The sequence below is a fragment of the Phyllostomus hastatus genome, unplaced genomic scaffold, assembly GCF_019186645.2.
Source record: "Phyllostomus hastatus isolate PE091 unplaced genomic scaffold, TTU_PhHast_1.1 phas_contig_84, whole genome shotgun sequence".
Lineage (NCBI taxonomy): Eukaryota > Metazoa > Chordata > Mammalia > Chiroptera > Phyllostomidae > Phyllostomus > Phyllostomus hastatus.
In genome coordinates, this window is record NW_025333969.1 from 3524394 (window position 1) to 3547472 (window position 23079).

General features: G+C 36.4%; 1 protein-coding gene and 1 non-coding gene across 2 annotated transcripts in view; both read right to left on the minus strand.

The window, feature by feature from the left end:
* The window catches only part of CNTNAP5 (contactin associated protein family member 5), a 958268-nt gene that overhangs the window by 629951 nt on the left and 305238 nt on the right, over positions 1 to 23079 (minus strand). The window lies entirely within an intron of this gene.
* LOC123826633 lies at positions 17159 to 17264 on the minus strand. The gene has a single exon (XR_006787097.1). It is a non-coding gene; the product is annotated as a U6 spliceosomal RNA (small nuclear RNA).

Below are 23079 nucleotides of genomic sequence, written 5' to 3' on the forward strand. Positions count from 1 at the left end.
GACTTGGATAACAGTGCTCCCTCAGGAGCACTGTTGTCTCTACAGAGATAAACATTTCAGAAAGAAGTTTGGGTGTGGTTAGCAAATCATAGAATTAAGTGGAAGCATATGGATTCAAAGACTTTTAGCTTGAAAGCTATATAAGTATAAATACATAGATTTAAATATACCATGAATTTGGATCAAGAAAGCCAAAAGGCTAAATACTAAAAGTCATATACTAAAAAGTATTTGACTTTTAAAATATTCCCTGTAGCCTCAAATTTCTGTGAACAGAAAGGGATATGAGTTCCCAAAGTGGTCATGTGCCCTGATTATTTTTATTGATGCCAGTGAAGACCACAGGAAGAAAGAGCCTTCTCAAAGATGACTAAGAGCCCTGGCAATGAGTGATCAAGGGGCTGACCCTGGAAGCAAAAATCCTCCATCTTCCAGGGTTTTACAACACTGCAGCATTTGCAGAGCAGTGTTGGTGAATGGATAGAAGCCACTGACTGCTGTGTGGCATTGGTCACTGTCCCCTGTCATTTGTTCTCTGAACAGCAGTATGCATTACTAGTATTTTATTCCTGTTCTACTTTTGAACATTGCATTATTTGCGTGCATGTGTATGGAATATGGGGAATCATGATGAGGAGAGGAAATGCTATTAGTTTTGTTTTCTTTCTTAAATTCAAGTTCTTTCTATTAAAAGAAGCCACATCCAGACTTCAGAGAGATGACTTGGAAGAGGATGCAGTGACTGGATGAGAGTTTGGAGTGTCTTCCTTCAGAGACGTATGAGAAGTCCAGTTTGAGAGGAGGCTGGAGAGAGATAGGAGTCTATGTGTTTGTGAGGGTGACAGATGGTTGGTGACAGAGGGCAGATGGTGTCAGACAGTGCTCACAAACATCTCATGTCCTCCATTGTACTTAGCCACTAAACCAGATCTGCCCAGTGGACTGTTAGATGATATATCTGTGTCATTTCTGGGCAATTAAAAACTCATGTGCATGCACACTCTCTTTCGTCTCCCTGCCATTTGAAATTTTGTGGTGCTCAATTTAAATGGCATAGTAAAAGATGGTGGATGGCCACCAATCACTTCTGAGGTGATTTGAAAAGTAAATCTTTGTTTCATTAAACCATTAAGATTTCAAGGGTGTTTTTCTGCTGTTAGCAGCTAGCATTAATTACTTGGACAAATGGCATAAAAATATGTTATAACATTATAACTAAGCGAATAGTAGTCTCTATGGTATGAACAAAAGTGTATAAAACATACATAGAAGAAAAACTGTTGGGAACCGCCCTGACTGGTATCAGAAGCTGAAACCCCCGCCTAGGCTAAAGCTAAGGGAATGCCCTTGGAACCGTGAGCCAGCAAGGAGACAAAAGCTTATCTCCCTGGCAGGAACCCTGCTTCTGCTGCTTTATTCATGACTGAACCCCAGAAAGCTTGGTCGGTTAGCCAAAGACGGGTAAGATTCCCCATGGGGGGAATGACCTAAGTCAGGCACGATCACTTTGGGAGGCCCCCCAAAAAGAAGGACTTGGGGGGCTGCAGCAAAAGGGGGTGATGGACCCTCGCTCCTCGGCTTTGACATAACCTGAGTTCCCAGCGTCTGGGAGAAAACCTCCTTGTCTCCCAGTTGCCTTAGTTCCCTTGCTCCACCTAAGCCTGAATCAATGACAGGGTGGTGCAGCTCTGTGCTGAAAAGGGTGGATTCCCCGGGTGATCAGGCCTAAGAAAGAATATGTAAATTACTGTGAAACCTTCTTTGTTTAGAATGCTCTCAATTGAATGAGAAGGGTCCTAGGAGGAAGTTAGTTTGTTCCTCAGTCTTACAGCTCTTTGACCCCGACTCAGAATACACCGGCAGAGTTCCTTGTTTTCTTTGGTTCCTTACTTTCCCCTAATGAATACTGTACTTTACCTGAATTATTATGCAAAATGAGCCCAATAAAAGCAGGTATGGATGGTAAATCAGCGCGCTCCCCACTAGGGGGGGTGGCCATTTTGTCCCTACTTCCCCACAGAAACTAGTTTGTCTCTGTGCATGTGTTTTTTCTCGAGTGTGTTTTCGGCGAGCCATCCGCAGCGTTCCGTGGTCACTGCTGGCCGGTGACCCGCGCAACAAAAAACAGAAAGAGAATAGCTTAAAATATTATTAGAAGGAAAAAGTGTGATAAAAATGTGTATAATTGTTTTCCAATACATTCTATTATGACTATACTAATGCAATATGTTACTTTGAAGAGGATTAACCACAAATTTTTATTGTTTTTAGTCACCTACAAGATTCTTTTAACTGCTCCTTTCTTGTGACTTCCTCAAAAAAGATTATTATTTTCTCAAAAGAAGCAGAAGCAAAATCACAATCAAAATATTAATATCCATGGACATAAGGACAATAAGAAGGATAAATAACTCATTTATAAAATAATAATACACTTGAAGAAAAATGATCAGAAAGCCTTCATTATACATTTAATTTTACAAGGCTGAGACATAGCCTCCCATGGTAGACCTGTGTTCTCTCCTCCACAGCATATCATCCATCATGCATAGCTGGCTGACAGCACCTTTGCCTAGAATGAGCCCTAGAGTTTGAAACTGGAAAGAACAGCATTCTTCTCAATTAAAAAAGATCTGGAATGATCTGTATAGTTACTCAAAAGGAAAAAAAAAGGTCAATTTGAGGATCATATTTAAGCTCTACTCTCTAGTTTTATCCAAAGTTCAAATATTAAATATAATTAAGAAATCCATTTTTTGTCCTGGCTGTTGTGGCTCAGGGGATCGAGTGGTGGCCTGCTAAAAAGGGTCTCTGGTTCAATTCCCAGTCAGGGCACATGCCTGGGTTGTGGGCCAGGTCCCCAGTAGGGAGCATGCAAGAGGCAACCACACATTGATGCTTCTCTCCCTCTTTTTCTCTCTCCCTTCCCCTCTGTCTAAAAATAAGTAAATAAAAAATAGAAATGCATTTTTGAGACATACATGTAGCTAGCATACACTTCCTTCCACAATAGAGTAACACTATGAGTTAACTTTATTTTATTACAGAAATAAAATGTATTTCACTCTAGAAAATTATTTTAGCTGCACTTAGTATAAAGTTCAAATACTTCATCAAGATGTCTAAGCTCCAGAGGCATTTTACTCTATATTTTTACATTTCCTTTTGTACCACTCTCATTCTTGTTTTGCTCTAGAATATAAGTTTTTCAAGAATAAAAGAACTTGTAGTTCTTCTATTCTGTCCTAGGGCCTTGGCAGTTGCCATTTTGTCATTCCTGTTGGTGGGTGGGTTTTCCTCTGATACTAAATATGGCTAAAACCTGTTTAGCATCATGCTATAGTCCATGAGTCAGCTTTTCAGAGAGGCCTTCCTCACCTCTTTACCCAGGATATTTCCAAATCACATTCTGGCCTGAGCATTCTTTAGCTACTATAACACTTGCCATTATTTTAAATTGTAATGTTATTGTATTTGTTTATTGCCATTGTCTTTATCTGTTGTGTCCAACACTGTTCCTGGGATTATCATTGTGCTCAGCACACAAAAAATAAAGTACCAATGAATATGTCTTGAAGAAATATACTAGGTGGAACAGTAAGCAGTACAAGAAGGAGTTTCCAGCTACAAAAGTGTGTTAATATAATGAGAACATCCATAGCAAGAAAAATGAGATTTATTCCATTTTAATCCTGGACATATTCCTGCCCTCACTTTATCCTGTCTTGAAGCCCATGCATGCTTGTATCAACTTCCCAGTCATCTCGCTGTCCCTCTAAAATGCCACATTTTTGCTAATCTGAGGACTCTGCCTGTGTTGTTCCTCTGTATTTATCCTCTGCCTCTTCTCAGCTTTTGAACTACTCGTCTCAGACTCAGTTCCTTTGTTGTATTCCTTTTGAAATCTGCCTGATGCATGCTCCATCACAAACCCCACTCTTCAGCAGGAGAAGCAGCCACTCTGTGCTCAGTGCCCTCAAATGTCCTCGTAAAACAACTGCAAGTTTTTGTGGTGATTATCTCTGCTGTTTTTCTTCAGGTCACTATCAGAAGATTCCCTAAAACAGCAGTCCCCAACTTTTTTGGCACCGGGAAATAGTTCTGTGGAAGACAATTTTTCCATGAACCAGGGTGGGGGTGATGCTTTCAGGACAATTCAAGTGCATTACATTCAAGCTCACCTCCTGCTGTGCTGGCCAGTTCCATACAGGCCAGGACCTGAAATGGTCCATGGTACAGAGGTTGAGGATAGGTTAACTGCCTTACCTGGACATCCAGAGCATTATGCATAACATTCACAAGATAGCAAACACCAATAACAACCTCAGATTTAACAATATGAGTGAACACAAAAATATAATTATTTACTAATATTTTTAACAAGTGCTTTTCACATTATTTGCTTAACCTTATCTTTCTACAAAGTGCTATTAATACTCTTTTAGTTATTTAAAACCTATTGCAAATAATTTACTTATTTTAAATTAACTATTCATTTATTATTATTACCTCCTGATATTCACAGAACATATATAATCTTTCAAAAGATTTTGATGCAATTTCATTTTAAAATGTTTCTATTATAAGGCTCAAAAATTCCACTACTTGGAATATATACTAACAAAATGATCAGTATTGCAAATTAAATATTCAATTAATATGTGTAATAATGAGCACAGTAGGAGAAAACACAACATCCAAAATGACGTACATTAAGGGTTGAACATCTTATTACACATCACAAGAGAGATTTTTATCTGATGTAAAAAAATTAAAAATATTTAAAATATGTTATTTAGTATTTAATGACTCTATTTGAAATATATATTATTTATTAAAATAAGGTATTACAATGTTTTATACTAAATAAAAATTAATGTATAATTATATATAACATAGTACATAAAATATAATATATAACAGTGATATTTTTAAAATTAAGAAAAACTATTTTTGCTAATACAATTATTTAAAAACTAAATATAACCATTGTACATTGTTAAAAATTTGATATGGATGACTTGAATATTAAAAGCAAAATAAACTTGACTCTTTTTGCCAGCTATTCATATACTTTAATCAATTCCTTAAAAGATCTGTCTATAATGTCTTATTGTTTCTTTTTTCTTGGAAATTCATTCTGTCAATAAGGTCACATTTTATTATTTTTTTAAATAAGTATCTTACTGTATTTTTTATAATTATAGATTTTATATCAAAAATTGCTGACATATTTAGTTGAGTCTTCAATTGACCATATTTTGGTAATTGTGAGAATTCACTACAAGTACTTTAGTTTCTGGTATATTCAGAACAAACTTGCCAAATGGAAGATAGTCACAATCCTAATTTTTTTAGGTATAGAAATGTTTATATATTTCATCTAAAATACTTTATATATTAAGTGTTTTGCTTTCTCTTTTTTGTATACAACAAAAGTCAAATAAGTTACTTCTATGATTCTTTTGTACATTTTATCAGATTTAGCATTATGTGAGATCACAGGCTTTCTGTTTCATTTCCTTTTGATATAGAATATGAATTTATCTAATTAAAAATAGGAGCTCCAGCAAAACATTCTTCCCAGATGTCAAGATATCTCAACATGCAATTATAGTGTTTTCAAATTAAATTTTGTACACATTTGAATGTTCATCATTTAATGTGTTCATTTCTTCCCTTGCATCTGTAGGAATAATGTCCAACATACTTACTTCTGTTTGCAAGTTTTGCTTTCAATAATGGTAATGTTCCAAAAGCTGCAAATGCTAAGAATCTTTGATTCTTTATATGTTGAATACTTGAAATAAGTTATTTTTAGAGTTTTGAAGATACTAAGAAGTGTCCCCAATTTAATATTAAATGCAAATTTAAAAAAACGAAACTAAATAAATCTCATGTAACAATTATATAAACTAATTCTTTTTCACTAGTTCTAAATTGTATATATCTGAAATAAGGTTGATCCCCATAATGACTCATAGTTGCCCATCAGCAAACTGCTGCCAACTGAAAATTGTGTAGACTTGGATAGAGCTAAGGTTTGTCTTTGTTACTATATTAGCTATGTGCATTGCTGGTACTAAGTATGATAAGTTTAACTGGTGTTAAAATTGTGTCAAAATGTTATTCAGTATTGAAAACACATTGTCTACATGAAAGAGCAACAGCACAGAGGTGGACATGGTATTGGACACAGGCAAAGATGTGTCAAAGGCTATAGAGAACAGAAGATTCTGAATGTGGAAGAGTTTTAGAAATAACTTTTCAATTTTATTTGTCATCTATTTTCTTTTTATATCTGCACAAGAATAAAACTAATACTATGATAAAAACCTCTATATAAATTAAGGTCATTTCAAAATATACAAAATAAAAGTTCTAAGTTATAAGAAATTATTTTTCAATGTTTATTTAGTAGCATTTTTTAAAGGAAATAATGGTAGGTCTTACAGTGGCTGGTAACTAGGATCAAATCTTTGTGGTTGGTAACTAGGATAAAATCTTAGATGTATGCATACAAGATAAAAACAGAAGAAATATTTTAAAATGTTAGTAGTGACTATCTCTGGACAATGGGCTTTAAAAAAAATATTGTTGTTCAAGTACAGTTTTCTTCATTTTCCCCCACCTCAGCCCAACATCCCAACCCTCTCCACCTCCCTCCTCTGTTAATGAATATACATTTTAAATCTTATTATCTATAGCTTCTAAATTTAAAAAATTGTACATAATTACTTCATAATGAAAATAATAATTAAAATGCATAATATTTGTAATAGCAAAATTAAGTACTTAGGTTGCTACAGAATGATAAAGGTATCAAAATTTGAATAAATATATATGACCACATCTATGAAAGTGCTTATACAATTAATAAAAAGAAAAACAATAAAAACACCAAAATGTCAACAGTAGTTTAAAATGGTAGTAAATGACAGTAATAGAAATGGATCTCAGCTCATTTTCTCTCTTAATTTTTTCAGTAATGAATATATGTATACTACACACATAACTGAATATAATTATTATATAAATCAACAAAAATAACAAAATGTAAATATAAGACCGACATTCACAATAATTTGTATCAAATCTACATCTTTAGATCATTGCATCAAGAACTTACTCTATGAACTGACCTTGTGCCGGTTTCTCTACAAAGATTAATTTCCTATCCAAAACAACTCTGAGGTATGTATATAATCATTTTCTACTTTAAGAATATGGAACTGAGGCTTCAAGAGGTCTTGGGATTACCAACACCTAGAATGGAAAACAAGTGGAGCCACAGGACTGGCCCACTGTGTGACTAAGATAACCTTACTGTTCAGAACCATGAAGTGCTCACAGCTTCCTCTAGCACCACTAGAACCATCAGAAAACACAGAACTTCTGTTCAATGAATTGCAGATGTGACAGTTCTCATTTTACACAATTAAAAAGAGAGAGGGAAACCATGATCCACTGAAGATGACAGCTATTTAGATGATAACAGTAGACCTAGAATCTGCCTTAAAAAAGATTAAGACTTGTGAGTAATGGCAATTGAACTGTAAGTTCCCAAATCTTATTTCCAATAGGCTTGAAAATCCCTTTCCATAAATTCATTTTGTATCGCTGGGTCCAATTTCAAACATCCATATACAAAGTAGATACAGACAATGAATTTTTCTAACAGCCTTGCATTAAAGATGTGGAATGAAGTAATTTCCCTTTCTTTCATCAAATGAAGGTGACAAATAACTGTAGGTTAGCTTTTTATAATGATCTCCAAATTCAACACACTGGAGAAAACACATTAAATAGTTCAATGCTATTTGAATATGAAATTTTATTAGCTACTGAGTTGTAGGAAGTGCTAGAAAAGTGGAAGACACATTAGATTTGACTTGAGTAGTTTATCTTCACATATGTGGTGATGAGGCAGACAAGGGACTTGCCAGGCTAGTATTCTGCTTCTCACAGCAGTTCCAGAACACTTTTGAAGTAAGCATGGTTAGCACCATTTGAAATTAGTTTTCAAAAATGTATAGTTGCTCTCCAAAAAGCCCATTAAATATTTTAAAATATAAAGGTGAAAAGTAATATGTGTTCCTTTTAGCAATTTAGAACAATGCATATGTTAGAAAACAAAGAAGCATTTATAATTCTACCAATGAGCATATATGTTTGTGTGTGTGTGTATGTGTGTGTGTGTTTGCAAACAGAAGTATATACACATATACATGGTCTTATATGATTATATAATAAAATTTATATACATTTTATTATATAGCTATTATATATGATAAATAACCAAGTAGAGATTCCCAAGACATACCTCTAGATAAAAGTTGTACACTATAATACACAAGTATCTTTAACAATCAATAGTTATGCTGAGGATAATAGCCTGGACCACAAGAGGTAGTGTTGCAGCATGCAAAGAGCAAGGTATAGTGAACATGTCTGGTTCAAAATCAGAATTAAATTTCTCATTAGCTCTTTAATCTTTATGACCCTCAGTTTCTGCATTTTTGGAATGGTGATGATATATTCACCTCACAGGACTTTAGTAAAGTTTAAAGAAAATATAATACTTTGAGTGCCTGGTAATTGCTGAAAAAAATGCATGGATTTTATTTCCTTTTAATTAATTTTTAAGACCAAACCAATTTCTTTATGCTTCAAGTATTATACCCTTGTTTTAACATTAGGGGACTGATGATAAGTTTGTATATGCAAACTTATAGGGAACCATTCTGCATGGCAATGGTGAATGTAGCCCAGCCACTGATTTGGAAAACCAGTGGGGAGCAAGTTGGCACACAGGAACCGAGCCCATGGATTGTTTTTCCTGTGGGGACTCAGGTCTGCATCATAACTAGGCTGCCTTGAGGCTTGGTTTTTGCTAAAACTCCCTCACCCTGAATTGAGGCAGCAAATATTTACTGCATATCTTTAAAGTAACTTCCTAAAATCTGTGGTAAACCTCCCAAGTATGGAGTTTAACCAGTTCAACCGCTTTTCCCTTTGCATTTGCAAACATCCTTTTCTTTGAAGTAATTAGCAACATCCTCTCCTCTGTTATCTATAAAAGGTAACTACCTACAGCAAGCCTATGCATAGTAAATGAGGACCATCCTTGATGGAATATACCCAGAAAAGCAATAAAAGCTTGTCCAGGCAGAGGTTGGGGTCCTCTATCACTTAGAGAGCAGCCGTGACATCCCTTTTCCCCACAGGACTTCTATAGTCCATGTGAATTTGTTCATTGCAGCCACAACACATGGACCACACTGACTACAGTCTGCATCACAAATTGATACTATTTTTTATGCTATTTAAACCTAGGTCTTTAAATGGTCATAAATGTAAGCAATATAAATCCAATTTTATACCTATTAAGACAGGTGAAAACTTGCGTGCATTTTTTTCCTCTAGTTTGTTACTAGCAACAGTTCAGTCACCAACTTCATTAAGAACAATCTTTAATAAAGCAATTTAGGAAATGTTACCTTTGGATCCCTGGCAAAAATCAAAGGTGCCCATATTAGTGAAATAGTCTTAAGGAGGTACAAAAGAAAAAAACAAACTACGTTTTATACCAGAATATTTAAAGACTGAAACAGCACAGCAGAACAGATAAATGATAGTACTGAGAACAGTTTTGGTAGGAATATGGTGTCTTTGGATCATAAGCCACAAAATCACCCTGATCATACCCTGCAGGTTCAATAAATTAGTAATGGTAATTGTGATTGTTAATGGGAACAAAGAAACCAAATTGTAAATCTTAAATCTATGGTTAGGTGGAGGAGCTTAAAATGCCATCTCTGTTTAACCTCTCATCCAGTGCAGAATTATTTTCTACTGAATTTATGGCTAATAATCATTCATTCATTCATCCATCCAAAGGATTATTTGTTGAGTGTCTCCTATTTCCTAGGTCCTGTTCTGGGTTTTGATGACACACTATCAAACTATAGACAAAAACTTGTGAAGATGGGCAGGATATGTGGAGGTGAAAAGAAATAATTTTAGAGAGTAATAAAATGAAAATCAGGAAATAAGACAGAAGGAAGGGTTAGAGAATCATTTTGGAGAGGAAGATTTAGGGAGGTATTTTATTTAAAATAGCAAGGATCTCAGAGTTCTATTTTTTTTTTTCATTACATGAAGCACATTGAATAACACCAACTCAAAAGCAAAGTATTTGTCAGAATATATTGGTTGTCCATTAGAACAAGATAAAAACACTAGGATTAGCAAACAAACATTTAATTAAAAATAAGGGAAAGAAAACATTTCCACTTATATAAAAGATGAAATCTCTATGTCAGCAGGCCTCATGTTTGAGTGGTACAATTCTCAGGGCTGAAGAGAGATCCCAATATACCAAATTGTCAATAAAAATTTGTTGAGTAGTTGATTGGTTTGACTTAGAGTGAGTGCATGACTATTTATTTGAACATGGAAAATGAATGAGTAATATCTCCAAAGACAATTTGTATATCTTTCAGTAACTGATACTTAGTTTTTTTGTTTTATTTTTAAAATATTTTGTTTATTTATTTTTAGAGAGGGAAGGGAGGGAGATAGAGAGAGAAACATCAATGTGTGGTTGCTGGGGGTTATGGCCTGCAACCCAGGAATGTACCCTAGCTGGGAATCTAACCTAGGACACTTTGGTTCCCAGCCCACGCTCAATCCACTGAGCTACACCAGCCAGGGCTTGATACTTAGTTTTTTGTTTGTTTGTTTGTTTTTAGCAATTTGGCTTAATTATATAAATTTTCAACTTTATTGGAATCAAGATTTTCATCAATATTTTAGTATTCAAATTCAGTCTAAATTTTTAAAAAAATTCTATTTCTGAACAATAAATCAAAATAGATGTGTCTTTCTGTTGATTATTTTGCTTAAAAGCAAAACATTTATATGTAAATTAGTATTTCCTCAGCTATGGAAATAAAGCCAACCTCACTAGTCAGATGCATAGGAATAAAACATAAAGTTGAATGGGGAAATTCTTAGGCTATTTGTAAACTGATGACAGATCAAAAGGGTCTAAGATATTTATATCTGAAGACCCAGGCCTTTGTTATGGTAGTTAAATTTGTAGCTACTCTTGCTGCTCATTTTGGATATAGCTAAAATAGTCCTGATATTATATACTTGATGAGGATTTTTTTTCTTTGTTTTTAATACAGAGACAATCTGATTCATGCTTCTTTAAAAACACAGTAAATCAGTGAGACAGTCATAATTATTATAAATTGAGGGAGCAATACTGAGAATCTAGAAGCAAGAGAGGGCTTAGAAAGATGTATTCTTAAGTGTCCAACTCTGAAAGGCTGTGAGTCATTTGTCATCATTAATTTATGCTCTTAGCATGAAGCCTACAGCCTCAGTTCTGGTATTCCATGTTGCTTACAGGCTATATGCTGTCAGAAGATTAAAGCCATAAGCCCAATTTCCTCATTTATATAATAGGGATAATGAGACTACCTACTTCACAGAATGTTGTGAAGTCTCTAAAATAGCATGTGCCTCAAACATGTAAGCACCAGTTATAGCTGATAATGTTGAATGCTTATTTCTATCAAGACAATGCCATTGATCCCTTCCTGGGTAGGAACCAGACACTGGCTGCTTTTCTGGTAAGTATTTATTTTTGTGAATGACAGAGGAAGCAGCTGTTCCTCAGGGCCAAGTCTGCACATCTATCTGATGGCTAGCCTGGAAACTGGCCAGGAGGGTAGAAAAGCTAATTGATCCCTATGGGCATTCAACTCAGGCACTGAACTCAGGCACCTGATTTCATTACACATTACCCTTTATTCCACTCAACTAACAAGGTACTTTACAAAACTGGAGCTTCACATGACTTACTCAGCCTGTCTGAAGACAGCCGCTAAGAAGCGGGGCCACAGCCCTCAGCTAGAGGTGTTCAGTCAGGAGGAGCACAAACTGGAAGACAGGGACTGGTGTGCTGGGAGGAGAAATGGTAGAAATTCTGGGGACTTTCTAGCAACATATTTGTCTGTGGACCAGAAACACAGGTGTCACTGAGGGCTTCGTGGAAATATGGGAACTCAGGTCGAACCCCCACTCTACAGAATCTGAATCTTCCTTAACAAATCCACAAAGGATTCTCATACACACTGAATTGGGGGGCACTGCTCCTAAAGTTTTTCTAACTTTGCTGCACATTTGAATTATCAGAAAACTTTAAAAATTTTTAAATGTCCAGGCCATCTCCAGACCAATTAAGGCAGAATATCTAAAGTTGGACCTAGACACCTGCAATTTCTGCAGCTTTCCAAATACTTTAAGACCCACTGCTCCAAAAATGTAACTGCAAGGATAGCACACCTGCTTCTAAGGCTGGTGTTTGCTGGCAGATTTAGCAGGCCAGGCCTGAGAAGGCCTGAGTCTGCAGGGAATGAAAGGTGGTGCCACCAGGGTGAAGGCCTTTGTGAGCTGGAGCCAGGCAGATTCAAAGTGAATCCCAAACCACCAGTTAGCACCTGGATGGCCTCAGGAAAGTTATTTAATTTCTCTTTCTTTTCGTTTTCTCATAGGTAAGATAATGATAGCTACTTTGGACTGTTGTGATCAAAATAAAAAGCAATGCTGTTGCAAAGGGAAGGAGCTCCTTCTTTCTTTCTACTGCATAGAATTCCATTGTGTAAATGTACCATAGTTTTTTGATCCATTCATTCACTGATGGGCACCTAGGTTGCTTCCAACACTTGGCTATTGTAAATTGTGCTGCTATGAACATTAGGGTGCATAGGTTCTTTTGGATTGGTGTTTCAGGGTTCTTAGGATATAATCCTAGCAGTGGAATTGCTGGGTCAAAAGCATTATGCTAAGCGAAATAAGCCAGGCAGTGAAAGACAAATACCATATGATCTCATCTTTAACAGGAACCTAAACAACAAAACAAAGAAACAAGCAAAATATAACCAAAGACACTGAAATAGAGAACAGACTTACAGTGTTCAGAGGGCAGAGGAGAGGGAATTTCAGGGGAATTTCAGGAGAAAATGGGAAGGGTTTACAGGAACAAGTATAAAGGACACATGGATAAAAACTAGGGGTGGGTGGAAATGGGAGGGAGGAGGAGAGGGTTGGGCGAGTGGGTTGGGATGGGAGTAAAAGATAAAAAATTGCACTGCAACAACAACTAAAATAAAATAAAAAATAAAAAAAAGCAATGTATTTAAAGTAGCTGTCACATGGTGGGAAATCAATAAATAAAAAGTGTTGATTACATAAATATATTATTTATTACAATATTTTTCATTGTTCCAGATGAAAGATGTCAAAATGACTAAACTCCCTGCATTTAATGACATTCTGGGGAAAGTGTGAGCATTTCAGTTTTCAAAAGTGATATTCTCTCTATGAATAAATGAATGACACAAAGTCCAAAGCTGTGGGTGACAGGAAAGCCAGTGTATAAAAGCTGGTCAGCAATTTTAAATGATTATATAATCTAGTCTCCTACTGCTTAATATATAATATATAATATATAATATATAATATATAATATATATATTATATATATATTATATATTATATATGCTATATATATGCTATATATATATATTATATATATATTGCATACTGAATAGATAAATTCATCTGAGATTACCATGAAAAGAGATATCCTATACCCAGGCATTACCAGGAGTTCCAGGAGAGAGGGCAACTGCCTAAGTGGCCACAGTTCCTTACACTAGTGAACTGGGTAACTCTTGTGAAACTGCTCTCCTCCAGTTTAAGAGAAGAGTTCAGATAATAATGATCAATCAAAAGAAAACTACCTCTAATTCCACAAACTGAAACTAGCCATGGTCCTGGAAGAAAAGACAACACATCCACAGCATAGAATGTATAGCCACACTTCAACCACTAACCTGTTGTAAAATAGCAAACTATACTAAAAAGTTGCTCTGTATCTTCTAATCCCTTTTTAAAATATTTTTCATTGATTTTTTTAGTGTGAGACAGAGAGAGAGATTGCTTGTTCCACTTACTTAGGCATTCACTGGTTTATTATTGTATGTCCCCTGAACAGAAATCAAACCTGCAACCTTGGGTTTGATCGGGAGATGAACAAGGCTCTGACCATTTGTGCTACCTGCCCAGGGCCTGTGTCTTCTAATTTCTTGAGAACATAGAATGTTCCCAACTCTTTGCTAAGGATTTGGGCTAAAAAAAGTAAGCTAAGTACAGTTGTTGTCTACAAGGAGTTTATAGTCTAACAGAGAAACCAGGTAAGTCAAAGCAACTTAAAAAGCAGAGAAAACTTTAAAATAGTAAGTGACTGCCTATCAGGGTTCTGGCATCATATTATGAGAACAAGTTTCAAGATGGGTCATGGAGGCCCCCAGCTGTGTCTTTTAAATGCTAGATTAAACAAGACTGTGTATTCCTGGAGAGGAAGCAAGATGGCCACAAAATTATGGGGGCTACTTGGACAGCTTGGGAATTTTATCAATGGGCCAGAAAATATTTTGGTTGAGCTATACTGGTGCTTCCTAGGCTTGAATAGAGGTTAAGTACAGGTACTGGGCTGGCCTACAGGAAAAGGCCCTTTTTCATTCTCAGTGGATGAGGCAAAGCTAACAAAAATTAATATTGCCAAGTCAGAGCAAGTATTCTGTTGTCTTCTGAATTTATTTCACTAAGCAAGCTGAAAAAGTTATGTCTGATGTGTGTGAGTGCAACCTACAGGCCTACTGGCTTATGAGAGGACACTACTCACAGTCCACTCTGGGCTCCAAAGGCACAGATCTTTCCAGGATCTGCAGGCATCTCACCCCTCAGCCTGAGCTGATGAATCCTGCAATCTCTTTTACTTAATGTCTCAACAGCATCACACTCCTGCACTCCTAGATTTGAGGCACACTGCCATATAATAAAAAGGCCTCACTGCTTGTAAGAAGCATTCAGAGTAAATGTTCTCCAGCAAAAATTACAACAAGCAAGCACATGATAGCTAAAATCTACCTCTCAACCAATGCTAATCCAGGACTCTGGTGAGACAGATTCGTTCAGGTCATTGGGGGAAAAAAATCATTGCTCTTGCCTGGGCCAAGCCAATCCTGGGCACCCAGCATGAGGAGAATTGAGGTTCTAGAACCATCCTGGGAATGGTTTTCATGGTGTGGAAAAACAAAAACAAAAACAAAAACAAAAACAAAAAACAGGAGAGAGGAGGAGGAGCTCTGGATCTAATTGGGAGGCCTGGTTAGAGCCCTTGCTTCCACCTAGCAACTGCCTGGGTGAGATATTTACCATCCTCTAAGCTTCCTTCTATTCATCTGAAAAAACAAAAGATGGTAGTGAGATGTTGTCTATCTTAGAAGGAACTGTTTTGACTCTAGAGAATCACTTTCAGGTATCATTCTCTGGCCCTCCACATGCTATGCTAATTAGAAATATTGCCTGTCAAGTCTTCAGTTTTCTGGTCTGTGAAACTGGAAAACATTTTTTGTAAGGATTAAAACTTTAATCAATATTCACGTGCACCAGTCATAGGCTGGGCATCTGTATGTTTCGGTGGTGCTCCCACCAATGCAAAAATTAGTGAGTAAGGAAGTAAGTAAAAACACCTACCAATAAGATGGTGCTTGTTCTGAAGGAGTTTATGATCAGTAGGAGGCATGTTTTCATGGTACGCAGGAATAAACAGACATTTGCAATGGGTGATAAATTGAAAAGAGGTTCCAGATTAATAAATACTCTGGAGCAATCTGAAGCGGTCAAGGAAGGCTGGCTGTGATGCTGTCTTGCATGCACTAACCATCACAGACAATTTCAATGGTGAAAGAAGGGAGAATCACTCCAGGTTGCTACATCACTTTTGTTAAAAACACCTGGCCACAGCCTGTGGCGCACAGGACTCTTTTAGTCATCACTTCTAAATCTCAGAATCTATTATTATTCCCAATTTAGAAAAATGCTGAGGCTAGGTGCCTGGCTGGCATAGCTCAGTGGACTGAGTGCGGGCTGCGAACCAAAGTGTCGCAGGTTCGATTCCCAGTCAGGGTACATGACTGGGTTGCAGGCCATGACCTCCAGCAACCGCACATTGATGTTTTTCTCTCTCTATCTCCCTCCCTTCCCTCTCTAGAAATAAATAAATAACATCTTTAAAAAAATGCTGAGGCTAATAGTAGCTAATTATTAGACTCAAGTTACTCAGCTAGTTCCTGATTTCCAAACCTTTTGTTTTGCCACCAATGATATATTTTGTATTTATTGAATAGTGATTAGAATCTTTTTTTATTTTATGTATTTTCCTATTACCATTTACCCCCTTGTACCCACCTTCCCATGTAATTGTCACACTTTTGTCCATGCCCATGAGTCCTTTTTCCTTTTTGTTCTATCCATCCACCTCAACCCCACCCAATAGCTGTCATCATTTCCTCTATTCTAAGAATCTGTTTCTATTTTGCTTGTTAGTTCAATTTGTTCATTATTTACCACATATAAGTGAAATTTCATGGCATTTGTTGTTCTTCAGCTATCTTATTTCACTTAGCACAATGCTTTCTAGCTCCATCCATGTGATTGCAAAGGGTAAAATTTCTTCCTTTTTTACAGCCAAGTAGTATTCCACTGTGTAAATATCCCATAGTTGTTAAATCTACTCATTTACTGATTGACAAGGGGCTGATTCTATATATTGGTGATTGTAAATAATGCTTCAATGAACATGAAGGTGCTTATGTTCTTTCAAATAAGTGTTTTGGGTTCCTTCGGATATATTCCCGAAAGTGGGATCACTGGGTCAAAAGGCAGATCCATTTTTAATTTGTTGAGATATCCTCATACTGCTTTCCATAATGGTTGCATTAGTTTGAATTCCTACCAGCAGTGCAAAAGGGTTCCCCTTTTTCTACATCTTCACCAGCACTTGTTTGTTGACTTGTTAATGATAAGCATTCTGACAGGTATGAGGTGATATCTCACTGTGATTCTAATTTTCACTTTTCTGATGACTAGTGACATTGAGCATCTTTTCATATGTCCATTGGCCATCCATATGCTCTCTTTGGAGAATGTCTATTCAGGTCATTTACCCATTTTTTAATTGGGTTATTTGGTTTTCTGGCACTGAGACATGTAATTTCTTTATACACTGAATATTAACCCCTTATCAGATGTATTGGCTAATATGTCCTCTTTGCCCAGGGGCCATGCTAATCTTCTCTGTATCATCCCAATTTTAGTATATGTGGTGCCAAAGCAAGCACAGATGTATTGGCTAATATGTTCTACCATTGTGTGGATTGTCTTTTTATTTTGTTGTTGGTCTCCTTCCCTGTGCAAAAAGTTTTTAGTTTGATATAACTAAATTGTGTATTTTTTCTTTTGTTTCTCTTGCTGAGGAGATATATCAGATAAAATATTGCTGTGAGTAATGTCCAAGATTTTACTGACTATGCTCTCTTCTAGGATAGTAATGGTTTCAGGTCTAATATTTAAGTCTTTAATCCATTTTGAATTTATTCTTGTGCGTGGTGTAATCTAGTTTCATTTTTCTATACATGTATCTCCAATTTTCCCTACACCATTGATTGTATAAACTAGCCCATTGTATGTGCTTCTTTCCTCTTTTGAATATTAATTGACTATAGTGGTGTGTGTTTATTTCTGGATTCCATATTCTGTTCCATTGATCTTTTTGTCCATTTTTATGCCAGTACCATGATATTTGACTGCTCTGGCCTTAGAGTATCATTTGAGTTTAGGTAGCTCCAACTTTGTTCCTCTTTCTCAGATTGCTATTGCTATGCTATAGTCTTTTATGGTTCCACGTACATTTTTGATATCTTTGATCTAGTTCTGTGAAATAAGTCACTGGAATCTTCATAGGAATTGCATTGTTCTATAGATTACTTTAGGTAGCATGGACATTTTAATGATGTTAATTCTTCCTATTTACAAAAATGGTATGTGCTTCCATTTACTTGAGTCTTCTTCAACTTATTTCTTCAGTGCATTATATTTTTTTCTGAGTACAGGTCTTTTATATCCTTGGTTAGATTTACACCTAGGTATTTTATTCTTTTTGAAGCAATTGTGAATGTATTTGTTTCCTTAATTTTCATTTCTGTTAGGTTATTAAAGGGATATAAAATGCAACTGATTTCTGAATATTAATTATGTATCCTTCTACTTCACTAAATTCATTTGTCAGTACTAGTGGTTTATGGTATAATATTTGGGGTTCTCTATGTATAATATCATGTCATCTGCAAATATTATCAGTTTTACTTCTTCCTTTGAAATTTGGACTGTTTTATTTCTTTTTATTGTCTGATTACAATGTCTAGAACTCCAGTGCTATGGTGAATAAGAGGGGTGAAAGCAGACATACCTGTCTTATTCCCAATCATAAGGGGAATAATTGTAGATTTTTCACACTGAGTATGATGCTGGCCACAAGTTTGTCATATACAGTCTTTACTATGTTTAGGTATGTTCCCTCTATTCCCACTTTGCTGAGAGGTTTTTTTTTTTTAATCATAAATGAGTACTGGATTTTATCAAATGCTTTTTCTGCATCTATTGATATGATCATGTAGTTTTTATCCTTAATTTTGTTTATGTAGTGAATCACATGTATTGATTTTCGAATTTCATACCAACCTTGTATTCCTGTGATAAATTCCACTTGAGCATGGTGTATAATATTTTTGATGTATTGTTGGGAACCACCCTACCTAATTTCAGAAGCTGTAACCTCCCATGGCTAAGGCTGAGTGACAGACCTTGGGACCATAAGCTACTAAGGAGACAAAGCTTATCTCCCTGGCAGGGGGAGCCAACTCTGCCCCCTTTACTTCACCCTGCTTGGCCCCAAGCCTGACTGGTTAGCCAATGATGGGTAAGATTCCTCAAGGGAGGGACAACCTCAGACAGGCATGGTCATGAAGGGGCCCCCAGGAAAAAGGGCTTGGGGAGCTATAGAAAAAGGGGGTGATGGACCCTTGCCTCTTGGCTTTGACATAACCTGAGTCCTCATTCTGTCTGTAAGAAGTTTCCTAATCTCATGGCTGCCTTACTGCCCCTTCCTGACTTAAGCCTGAAACATTGCCGGAGGGTGGTGCAGCCCTGGGCAGGAACAGGCAGGTTCCCTGGGGCAATCATTCCTAAGAAAGAATGCATAAAATCCTATAAAATCTGCTTTGCTAAGAATTCCCTCAATTTTCTGATACAGGTCCAAGCATAAAATGAGTTTGTTTCCCAAAGTTTTCTGGCCCTTTAGCTATCTGACCCTGACTCAGAATAAGCCCTCATAGTTCTTTGAATGTTATCTATTATTTGATCATTACTGCCTGACAATTATGGATGAGCTTTACCTGTATTCCTGTGAAAATCGAACCCAATAAAAGACCATTGAGGAACAGGCTCAAAGCCCTTGTCCTTTGAGAGATCAGCCACCTTTCCTCCCCAAGCAGATCAAGTCTTGGTAGACTTATTCTCATCTGTGGCAGCCAGGGGGGGCCTGTGGGTGGAGCACCCCCCACCACAATGAATTGCTATATTCAGTTTGCTAATATGTTGTTGAGGATTTTAGCATCTATATTCATCAGAGATATTATCCTGTAATTTACTTTTTTTTTTTTGTAGTGCCCTCATCTAGTTTTGGAATTAGGATAATCCTAGCCTTGTAAAATGAGCTTGGCACCTTTACCTCCTCTTGAATTTTTGAAATAGTTTGAGAAGAGGAGGTGTTAGTTCTTCCTGAAATATTTGATAAAATTCACCTGTGAAGCCATTTGGTAAAGAGATTTTGTTTGCTGGGAGTTTTCTGATTACCGCTTCAGTTTCGCTAAGCATAATCTGTCTGTTCTGATTCTCTGATTTTCTTGGTTTAGTTTTTAAATATTGTATGTTTCTAGAAAGGTATTCATTTCATCCAGGTTGTCAATTTTTTGGCAATATGTTATTCATAATATTTTTTTACAATCGTTTATATTTATTTGGTGTCACTTTTTATTTCTCCTCTTTTATTTCTGATTTTAATTATTTGGATCCTCTCGTTTTCTGGGTATAGGTTTGTTAATTGTGTTTGTCTTTTCAAGGAACTAGCTTTTGGATTAATTGATCTTTTATATTACATTTTTAGAGTCCATTTCATTTATTTCTGCTTTTATCTGTATTATTTCCTTCTCACTTTGGGCTTTGTCTGTTATTCTTTCCCAAGTTCCTTTAAGTGTAAATCTAGATTGTTTATTTGAGCTTTTTCTTGATTTTTAGAAATAGGCCTGTATTGCTATGCATTCCCCTCTTAGGGTTGGTTCCCCTGTGTCCCAAAGAATGTGGATTGTTTTCTTCTCTTTTTCATTTGTTTCAAGGTATCTTTTGATTTTTTCCTTGATCTCATTGTTGAACCATTATGTTTAATAGCACGGTATTTACCTTCCATCTCTTTGTGTATTTTTCAGTGTTCTTATGATTGATTTCTACTTTCATAGCATTGTGGTCATAGAAAATGCTTTATGTTATTTCAATCTTCTTAAATTTATTAAGACATATTTTGTGTCCTAACATGTGATCTATCCTAGAAAACTTCCATGTGCACTTGAATATATGTATATTCTGCTGCTTTCCAGTGAAATGCTCTAGAGATATAAATTAAATCCATTTGACCAAGTGTGTCATTTAAGGCCATTGTCTCCTTGTTGATTTTCTTCTGGAAGATCTATCCATTGAAGTCAATGGGGTGTTAAAATCATCTACAATGACTGTATTTATGTCAATCTCTCCTTTTGTCCATTAAGATTTGCTGTACATATTTAGGTGTTCTTGTGTTGGACGTATGAATGTTTTCTAGGGTCATGCCCTCTTATTAGATTGTTCCCTTTATCATTATGTAGTGCCCTTCTTTATCTCTTATTATAGCCTTGGTTTTAAAGTCCATTTCATCAGATATAAGGACAGTTACCCCATCTTTTTTTTTTTTGGCTTTCCATAGTAAGAAATATTTTTTTCCACCCCTTTGCTTTTAGTCTGTATTTATCTTTTGATCTCAGATGGGTCTCTCAGAGATAGCATATATAGGAGTCTTGTTTTCGTATCCATTTAGCTACCTCACATCTTTTGGTTGTAGCATTTAAGCCACCTTATATTTAAGGTGGTTATTGATAGATACATACTTATTGCATTTTATTTTTAAACTATTTTCCTGTTTTTCTTTTTCTTCACCTTCTTCTTCTTAAAGAGAGTGCTTTTACATTTGTTGCAGTACTGGTTTGGAATTAACAGACTCTTTTAGCTTTTTCTTATCTGGAATGTGCTTTCTTTCTCCTTCAACTTTTAAATGATATCCTTGCTGTGCAAACTAGCTTTGGTTGTAGGTCCTTGATTTTCAATTACCTTGAATATTTTATGCCAATCTCTTCTGGCCTCAATGTTTCAGTTGAGAAATTATATGGCAATCTACTTGGAGCTCCTTTGTAGGTAACTACCTGCTTTTCTCTCCTGGCTTTTAGGATTTTCTCCCTGTCTATAAACTTTGTCATTTTTATTATGATGTGTTTTGGTGTAATCTTTTGTTTAATTTTGTTTGGGATTCTCTGCACTTCCTGGGTGTGTATATATTTTTGTTTCACCAGACTATGGAAATTTTCAGTCATTACTTCTTCAAATATATTCTCAATTCCTTGCTTACTCTCTTTTCTTTCTGGTATTCCCATGATGGGGGCATGCCATTCCCATGTTGCATGCCTCATGTAGTCCCAATGGTTTCTTAAGCTCTCCTCATTGTTTTAATGCTTTTTTCTTTTTGATTCTCTGCTTAGGTGTTTGTTTGTTTTTTTTTCTACTTTGTCTTCCAAATCACTGATTTGATCCTCTTTTTCATCTAACCTACTGTTTATTTCTTCCAGTATTATTTATTCAAGATATTTCATTTCTTATTTCTGACTGGTCCTTTTTATTGTTTCTATATCATTTTGTCATGCTATTGAGTATTCTTATATTTATTACTCTAAACTCTATATCTCGTAAATTGCTTGCCTCCCCTTCACTTAGCTCTTGTTCTGAAGGATTCTCTTACCCTTTAACTTTGGTCCTATTTCTTTGTCTTCTCATTGTGGCTGCCTCTTTGCGTGTGTGTGTGTGTACTCCCGCACGTGTGTGTGTGTTTTCTATGTATTAGGTAGATACTCAAAGATTCTGATGCAGTTTTATGTCAGATGCTGCCTATGACTGGCCCTGAGCAACCTGTTTGGTGTTATCAGCTATCCACAGCTTGTGGCTCCCTCTGCTGGCCTGCTTGTGTGCAGAAAGAACTGAGCTGTGCACCAAGGCTGGTTTTTACCAGCAGCAGTCCAAGGAGAGGGCCAGCTAAAATCTCTGAGCTCCCAGAAATCCATCTTAGTTGTTAAATTTAATCACTGATATAACCTCAAAGTGTACTTAGCAGCCTGGTTTAAGCTACACAAGATTGGACATAGTAATCCCTGTGGGTGTGGTTATTGCTTTCCCTCAGTCTGATATTAGTTGGAGAGGATTGCTCTGCCTGAGCAAGATGGATTTTGGCAGTATGGGAAATGACTCAGCACAGGGATCCTGGTGGCTGTTCCTTCAGCATATTCCCAGAGGCACCTGCCTCAGACTCTCCCCACATCCCTCTAGTCCACTCTGCCCTCCTTCTGCCAGAGCCCAGGGTAAGTGGCTCCAAATGCAGTTTTGTGCATTGACCCTTCAGGAGGCTCTCTGTGTCTCCAGCAGTCTCTTCCTGGTGGACAGAAACCCTACTGCTTTTCATAGCTGGATGTTATCTGAGTTCCTTTCCTGGCTCTGGTACTGTAGGCTGGGGAGATCAACTTGGGATGTAGACTCCACACTCCTCAGAGGAAACCCTCCAGCCACTGAAAAATACTTTCAGAACTTCAACTACCCACCTGTGGGAACCCAGCCACTCCTCTCATGCCTCCTCTTCTGCAATCCCTACCATTCACATTTTTGTGAAGAGGTTTTTGTTGTCTGTCCTTGGTTAAAAGGCTTTTTTCTAGCTAGTGTTCAATTGGTTTCCAGGATTATTTCTCTACAATT